The following is a 9620-nucleotide window of genomic DNA, read 5'->3' as shown; positions in this document are numbered from 1 at the left end:
TAATGCTGCCATCGTTGGGGTATCACTTCTAATCCTTTGAGAAGTATCTGTATTATTCACCCATTTTATTGCTCCCTAATCAGGTTGTGTGCATGCACATTTTGTGACTTATTCAAGCAGCATTCCCTGTCCCCCTTACTATTTTTTTTTAAATGCAATTTGTCATACAGGGAGTGCGTGCCAAATGTTTTACACGCCCTTAGGAGGTTTTGACATAGCAATAAATTTTTCAAGTGTGGCCCAACCTTTATCATTATGGCCAATCAATGGAATTTGCTGGAACTCTCCTAGTAACTTTGAGTTGAGTTATGCTAGCGAACCTTAGAATTGTGTGAAGATTTTGCGCTGTGTTTGGACATCGATTCACATATTTTTCATGCCGTTATTTAATGCACCACACGTAGTATGAACTTGAATAACTTTTTTAGCACTTTTTTTTTGACGTGACGTCTAATAAATTTATGAACGCCGGCTGCACGCACGAAAAAGTGTCCCATTACACACATTGTCCTGTTTCGCTGTGTCCCGTTACGCTCATTTTATATTGCTCTTTGCTAACCCGTTCCTCCTAGCATTGCTGCAGATTCCGTGGCGCAAATATATATTTTTTGACTGCATTTTGGTGTTGAGTAAGCCATTTTCCTTCACATCATCCTTGAAACACTCCCATTCGTTTCCTACTTCTCCTATCATCGTCCTATCCTTAACAGCATAACGCAGATTGGAAGAAGTTAAATAGCAAACATGTATAAAAGTTATAGTTAAAATAATGAGTGCAAATAAAAGTAAATTTATCAATTAAATTGTAGATTTCATTTCACTCCTTTGTATCCATACAAAATAATGATAATTCAATAAAAAATGATTAAATTTTATTCATAAAAGTATGCAATTACCTATTTCATCAATGTTTTGTTATGACGTCACGTTAAACTATCGTCCGTAAACCGACTACAGACAACCAATTTTTTTTGGCATGGGCTTATGTAACAATAATATTGCTGTATATAGTCAATGTTAATGTTTTTAATGGGCAAGTAACTATATTTTTGAAGTATAAATTTTTTAATGTCATGTATTTAATAATTTTGGTCATATGTAGTTTAAAAATTGTTTTAAAAAAAATCTATGGTAGAAATATTAGGTTACTTGTCCAAGTATTAAATGAGCAGAAAATATTTTTGAGAATTTGTTACTGTTACCCATATCACTACTTCATGATGTTTTTGTGCTCTGCTGAATTTATGTTTTTTATGGTATTTTATCTGCAACAAAGTTGGAGCGAGGGCTTCTGGAGTTAATATTTTTGGGAATTTATGAAAGTGCTGTGTGAAACACTGCTACCAGCAGGGTAAGAGTAATGCCTACACATCATTATCTAGGTATTTGTTTTAGTTTACCATTTTTATAGCAACAAAGGTAAGTACATTTTTGCTAAGCTTTCTGTTTAAAATTTCTGTGTTTATTTTGATTGTGAAGACTTTACAGGATTTAATTTTGTGTTTCTAGGAATTTTTACAGGCCATATACTTTAATAAACCCCGAGTAAATATAATAGGTTTAGAGTGTGCCTAGTTCTTTATAAATTTCAGGATTTTAACTGTGCATATAGGAAGATAGCAATATTTATATAAATTATTGCTGGTTTGCCTGGCTCGTAAAATTGTTTTCGAAGACAAAAAGTACTAAAGTTGATAATTTCTAAAACAGTACCGGTGTAGTACCGGTGTTTGAAGAACTGAAAGATAGAACAGGAAAACATGCCATAGCAAAATTTTGTTCTGAAATGTCAGTATGCAAACTCTCGCACAAATGTATCCTTGCTTTTTAAAAATAAAAGGATGGCGGTACAATCCAAACCACAGTCAAAATCCTATCTTTTGCTTTGGAGTGTCTTGTCTGCTTTGTGAAGCTCATGGTTTCATGGGAACTAACGACGCTAGTAGGGGAACCCATTATTAACATTGTGTGAAATGGGAGTTTCGTATAGAATATTTTATTCTATTTTCATTTTTTTAAATTTTTTCCTACATTAGTTTTTACATTCGTTTGGGTGCTTGGTAAATGCCTATTCTGGACCACTGCCTTAATATTTTTCAAGATTTCAGTTGAAGTGAGAGAACCTCACTCTTGTATTGCACCTGCCTGTAATGAAGGTTACAGCTTTAAAGCTGTCAAGTTTTTATACCTACCTAATGACATGGTTGAAAGAAAAATGCTGCAATATCAGGAAAATTATGAGTTCAAATCTTAAGGAGTGAGTCATGGATCACCGATTTGGCTTAAACTGTGTTAGTAGAAGAAAGATGCTGCCATTTTCAACATTTTTGAAATATATCGCCCCAACTTGGACCCTCCCATTGTTAGATTAAAAAGAATTACTACATTTAAAATCACAATGAAAAGTGACACTTGCTAGAAGTTTAAAATGCTTACCATTCAAAACACGCTTTCTTATGGAGGACCCCAGTTTGTTTGGGATCTGCAATCTTGCCACTCGAACTTTTAATTGATAATTGTGGCAAAGTTACTGCCAAATAATTACCCCCAAAGTTACAATACTCCCAAATAAATTAAAAATCCTAAACTTTACCCAAAATTTAAAATGAAACAGTTTTAAAATATATATCCTTTTTATGATATTCCCAGTAAACCCAATGTTAGGTTAGGGTTCCACCACTACTAGCACCGTTCTCAGGCCGCTGCGAACTTCACTAAGTCGATGGAGAATAAAGGTAAGTTGCTAGATCTATCTATATGACTGATCAAACAACACAAAATGAAAACATTTGGATGTTGTGTTGGTCAGCCATTAGCCAATGATGAGGGCTGCAGCAGTGCATCTTCTCTACCTACTCCACATGCTGACCAATCAGCACTGCACTTGCTTCCCATTGTCTACCCCTCCTGGTCAGGTATTGTTTTTACCTGCAGAAGGATCACCCTCAAATATGGATTGCACCATATATCTGTCTACAGTAAATTCCTTAGATACAAGTCAAGTATTTGTTCCGTGTCTCAGCTTATTGGTGCGTAAGAAATATGTCACTGGTGTTAAACCTCTATCCTTTTTTTGTCAGATTTCTGTGCTACTCTCCACTACTGCTTTATGGCCCCTCCTCATTAATAAAAAACTGATGTTTTGTAATGTTTGGTTTTTTTTTACCATTCCTCTTCCAGAATAGAAAAAAAGGCAGCAAGCTACCCTGTCATCAGTTTCTTTTATAAAAATTAGCATGTGCATTACAGTCTGAGAAATTTGTGCGGCAGCTGGAGGAACGTAAAAAACAGTGCTTTGAAGTGAGGCTTTCGAAGCACCAACAATGTCTGCAGTATTGTCATGGATGTTGCATTTAAAAGTTGAAAAATCTCAGGTAAAAGAATTGTGGGTCAAAGTTACATCTTAAACACTTGTAATAATAGACACACCAAGTGTTTCTCACGCACTGCTGAGATATTTTCAACAAACAATGTTTAATTACTCTTGATGTTATACATATTAAAAACTAACACTGGAGTTATTTACACACAATCTCAATGACACACTACAGTTATAATTCACATATGGGTCACCCAAATTTTTTTTAAACTTAAAAATCTGCATAAAATGAGTGACCCATATGTGGGTAAATATGGTAGGTATGTGATAAAAAAAATTGTGCTTGCCTATAATCACTTCCTTACCTCCTCTCAGAATTGTCGCTGCGACTTCGCTGAAACTTCAACTCGCCTGCGACCTCATTAAAAAAAAGACAGTAAAGTGATTGAAAGTTATTTATCATGGGCGAGTGATACATCTATAAAAGGACCAGAGGTCTGTTAGAGGAGTATAGACACACATGATCTGTTCACTCAGTTATAGTGACGTAGGGCTGCAAAAGTGCTAGTAAATACACGTGGTTCACGAGCAGTAGACAATTCTAAATTATGATATTTTATTTACAAGATAAATTTCAAAAGTATACTTGGGCCTATGTTATATTTTTCCACAGGTCAATTTTCAGGCACAAAGAACATCGCTGTCTTAATGAAAGGTTGGACATAATTGTCTGAGCTCAGCACTGAGAACTTGTTTTGTTTACATCTGACTTGAATTACCCAGATCCCAGAACCAACACATTAAAATAAACATTTATTAGTGGGGTGTAACATTTATTGGTCAGATGCTGACAACAATTTTATTTGGTTAAGTACAACTTGGAGTAATGTCAATCTTGTTAAAATATATCTTAATTGGATTTATTGTTACAATATACTTGAACTGAAACAATATTGATATTTTTTGATAATGAAACAGCAAAATGGCAAAGTCATATCTACTTGGTTAAAAGTGTGCTGCAGAGGGATGCCGAGTGGAGGTGAATTTTTTCTTTTGGCCAGAAATTCTTCAGAAAGGTAAGACACTACCCTTTTTGTCTATACATATTAGGTATTACAGGTGTACAATTATTTTAACTAGCATGTCTTTGCTAAAAATGAATTTGAAGATCAATTATTTTGCTACCTACAGTAAGAAAAATCTGTATACAACTTCCAAGTGCTAGAAAGTGGACAAAAGATTACGGCCTATATTGTATTTACAGTCAAACCTCTATCGTTTTTCAGGGAACCAACAAAATAATTCAGTAGATGCGGACATTCAATAGATGTGGACTTCACTCTTAGGTTTTGAAAAAAATATTTCAACCTCAAAATTAGTGTCAGAAATATATCAGTTACTTGTCATTAAAGTTTAATCAATTGAAAAAAATAAAAATGGAAGCATTTTACTTAATTCAATTTACACTTTAAAAAAAACATAGTCTATGCACAACATACCTACAATTCAATTTCAATTTATTTAATAATCCTAATTCGTTCATCAAGTGTTCTCAACTACAGTAAAACCTCGCTCTTACGGCCCCCGGTTCGTACGTACACCTCGGTCCTATGTACAGATTTTCGAAGGGAAAAAAAGTTTAAAAATATGAAAAATTGTAAGAAATACGTTAAAGTTAATTAAAATACAGTAGTATCCTGCAGCGTTCAGAACAAACACGGGCTACATTACACATATGCATTGCGCCACAGTAAAAAAAATAAAAAAGGCCGCAATTTGTAAATTTACCGTCAATAGCGCGCCATGCGCGGAGAAAGGTCATTGTACTCGATCAGCTGTTGTTACGGCGCGGCGTAGCCGCCGGCTGGCTCTCTGTTCTCTGAGCTGCGCATGTGCAGTATAACTCACTCAATGCTCCGCCCAGACTCGTGACCTTCTATCAGCAGCCAGCCAATAGATCAATCTTAGCGGAAAAAAATATAAGCTCCACCTCCCGTGTACCAGTTTTGTCCAGTTCTAATGCCAGTTTATTGGTATACGCACCAGTTTTCTCGCTGCCGTGACATGTTCAAGTTTACGTTCATCTTGATGTCTTGATACCACTAATTAATTATTTACGAATCCCCAGAAATAAATGGTTAGTTTAAAAAATATGCGTCAACTGTACAATACTGTACTTCCGAAATTATAAAATACGTATAAAACAGTTACCAAGACTCCCCTCATTTTATCTTGTGAAGTGATTTTATATACGTAAGGTATGAAATGTTTTCTTTTTACATTACCATTTTAGCCGACATGAAAAAGTTTCGTACATAAATACAAGTCGATAGTGTGGCAACGTTTCGTGATGAGTCGATTTCAAAGAATAATGGCACCAATGTTAGCCATCTACTGTTTGTTGACAGTTTACTTGTTGCTATTATAAAATGGCTGCATATTTAAGGTGATTTTTACTATTTCTATATACTATCGTTACTGTTTTTATGACGGTTTCTTTCTAAGAAATGGTTATTTCTGCAAAATCTTTATGGTTAAACTATCATCTATTATAATTTATAGTGACGGAACCACATATTTTGTACGATCAATGTGGACAAAACGATAATTCGAACATCGGTACAAGTGAACTTTTTTAACCTTAGTTGTATGGCAATTTTGCCGGGACCGTAGAAAGTATACGATAAACACGGACAATCGATACATGCGAGTTCGATAGATAGAGGTTTGACTGTACCTGCATAAGGATTGCACCTGCATATGGGAAGCACCTATAATTTGGGTCATAAAAATCCAACTAATTTTGTAGTAAGGGTCACCTTCGGATATAGGTCGCACTATTTATTTGTCTCCAGTAGAATACAAGTGACATCTTGGCCCGTTACTCAGCTTATTACTGTATAAGCAACACTGAACTGGTTTTCTTTCATCTTTCCCTTTTTCACCCTTTATGACCTTGCCTGCACTATATTTGAAAAAAATACAAAGGAAAATAATATTTTTTTACCCATGATTCCCTTTTCATCCATTGAATATTTGTTTTACCCACCCCCTACCCCAAGAGAGGAAAGTCACCATGCTTCTATTTCTTGTCAGTTTTTTTGTCAATTCTTGTAATAAAAACAAGCAGGCCATTTATAAAATTTTTTGTCGAATGTTGAAGCAGAAAGCATGGGAAATCTTACACCAAAAACAATGTTTGGACACAGCTGTCTCACAAAAAATGTGAAAAATTGTAAGAAATACGTAAAAGTTAATTAAAATACAGTCGTATCCTGCAGCGTTCAGAACAAATATGGGCTACATTACACATACGCATTGCGCCACAGTAAAAAAATTAAAAAAAGGCCGCAAATTTTTGTAAATTTACCGTTAAATGATATTTGTGTACGGAGACAGTTCACAACATTTATAACACGGTGGCAGATGCAGCTTAACAGCTCAGTTCATGATGCTTTACACGCACTGCAGAGATATTTTTAATTTTAATTAAATAATTTATACTTGTAACATACTATTTATTAAAATCCAACACATGCTAGTTATTTAAGCACATATTCAACCACACTCAATGGGTTGCACTACATATTATATCATGTTATTAAACAAAAAAAATCAGCATAAATTATGACTAGAGTCCCGGAAAATTAGCATTTTAAAATGTATAATTTAGCATTTTAAAAATGAAATTTAGCATTTTGTAGCATTTTAAAAAGTGAAATATAGCACTTTGTAGCATTTTGAAAAAAATATATATATATAAATTCAAAAAACATGATTAATTCTTTGTCAACCTATTAAAATGTTATTTACCTAGATACTGTTTATTTAACATTTATCAGTAGGTATTCTTATATTTAGATGTGCGACATGTTTTAGGGATACACCACGTTTAACTTGTGGAACACAATTTGCAAAGAAAACTCTGCACCGGAACTACCCGTATAACCTTTCCCTATGAGACACGTGAGGGGTATTGCTGGTGTGAACAGACTGTACCAGTTGACCTTGGCGACTTCCTCTTGCTCTCTCTCTCTCTCTCACAAACACACACGCGTGCGCAGGCTGGGCTCACACTATCTCTCTCTCCTCTTCTTTCTAATAATCTCTTACGCACACAAACACACCTGCTGACTGGGTCGACTCGGCTTGCTTGTTCCCTCTCCAACTCTTCATCATTCTTACCGCTTACAAACACACCTACACACACTTGGCTTGCTGGCTGGCTACCGCTGGACCATCCGCAGGATTATCATGCATTCACGGCAGTACAGTGGAACCTCGCTACTACGAGAGCTGACAATGGCGAGAAAAATCCTCATAACTACGAGTACTCGTAATAACCAAATATATAAGATTTAAGTCAAAGTTAAAATCCTGAACATTCCCAGAATGTCTTAATGTCGCACAATATCTCGGAAACGGTACCTCGTAGTAAAAAAACGCATAGAATAAAAGTTGTAGCAAATTAAATTTCTAATATAAAAGGTCTCTGTGATTTGTTTTGTATCTGCAACAGTTTTTGTTTGAATCGCGAATGAAATGGTCACATTCATTACCGTGCTCCGAGATGCAGCAAAAAAAAAAAAAAAAAGCTGTCACCGTCGCCTAGCTTGTTCAGGGAGGGGAGGTAAGTGGAGAGAAGAAGGAAAGCACCGGAGAGTTGAAAGAGGAGGGGAAGGGAAGGGCATCTGCCATCTTGTCACAGACACACGCATGCATGCACACACCCTCAGACCCAGCAACACACACAAAGGCTATCAGTCTGTGTTAATACTACGTGAATGTTTTTTTTTCCTAACAGCAGGCGTTTTTCCTTGTTTGAAGATGCCATTTAAATTAGGGATGGGGCGAATCCTGATTTCCTCGAATCCGAATCCTAACTCAAATCCTCGACTGGAATTGCCGAATCTCGAACCCGAATCCGAATCTTTTAACAGATGTCCACATATCTAATGTGAGATGTATTCTGCTTGCACTAAAAGTCCCTTGGCTTTATCACATGTAGTTTGGTACATTTCTGGTATAGCCTAAGTGTATATAAAGACAAAAAAATTTTCTTGAGAAATTTCAGTTTTAGTACAGATTAGCGGTTAGGGTTTTTTCTATAAATAAGCTAGAGGTCTGCGAGCCTAAGAATTTTACTTCGAGCCGAGCTTGAGCTTTTGTGGTACAGTTACACTTTTGGGAAATTATTTTTATCTTAAACTTAGTATAATGTTTGAATAAAGTATTAAAATGAAGTGAGCTTATTAATTTTGGGAAAGTATTGACAGTGTGTGTTTACATTTTGCACTGCTAGAAAAAAATAACATTTTTTTTTCCCATTGAATCTTACCTGTTTCCATTGGTTCATTAGTAACTGATATCATCCAACTAACATAACCAAGTATATGTTTGTGTAAATGTAACATATCTTTGGGAAAATTTCATCCTTGTCAATTTTTCTGGAGTCCTTACTGAGCTTCAACAAACTTAGCACCAAAAATCATGTTGTTTGAAAAGTACATTCACATTGTTTCAACATTTCCTCTTTTCAGCACAATAATTCTGAGAGAGATTTGTCACAGAGTATTAAATTCTGTTCTTTAATCTATCATGCAGAACAATAATTTGTTCTGCACGTTAAGGAGTTAAATTAGCTCTACGATTGGCGATAGTGTTTCCAGCAGAAGAGAAGCGTCTCTCGCTGGCAACCTGCTTGGCTGGAATGCTTTAGTAAAATTGCTTAACCTCAAAATTAGTGTCATAAATATCTGTAACTGGTCATTAAAGTTTAATCAATTGAAAGTAATAAAAATAAAATCATTTTACTTCATTCAATTTACACTTGCAAAAAAAACATACACACATAAACCTACATGGAAATTAGTCTTTTTCAATATCCTGAAATCTGAAATATGTTTACTCATGTCATTAAAAGTAGAGCTGTATTGAAGAAGCCGATTTTGCCAATATTTAGTTGAATCGGCATTTCTGCCGACTTCCGATACAGTACGCTTGTTAATTTTCGGCCGATATTACTGAAAAACGAAAGAGACTGACATAACCTAAAAATCCACGAGTACCATTTTAACTTTTCGTAGTAGTACTGCATTCTTTCACATCACATTATTTCTTAGCAAAATGTGCCAACCGTACATATCAAAGTTTAACATACTTTTTTTTTCAACAATGTTCTTTAATTTAATATGTCATAAATACATAATACATTACTATCACGGTAAATATACGTCTCGGTTGTTACGGTAAATATAGTGCAAATATGGTAGCCATCATGCTTCTGTGGTAATTATGGTAT

Source organism: Bacillus rossius, chromosome 1, assembly GCF_032445375.1.
Source record: "Bacillus rossius redtenbacheri isolate Brsri chromosome 1, Brsri_v3, whole genome shotgun sequence".
In the NCBI taxonomy this organism is placed as follows: Eukaryota; Metazoa; Arthropoda; class Insecta; order Phasmatodea; family Bacillidae; genus Bacillus; species Bacillus rossius.
Note: the sequence above shows the minus strand (reverse complement) of the source record.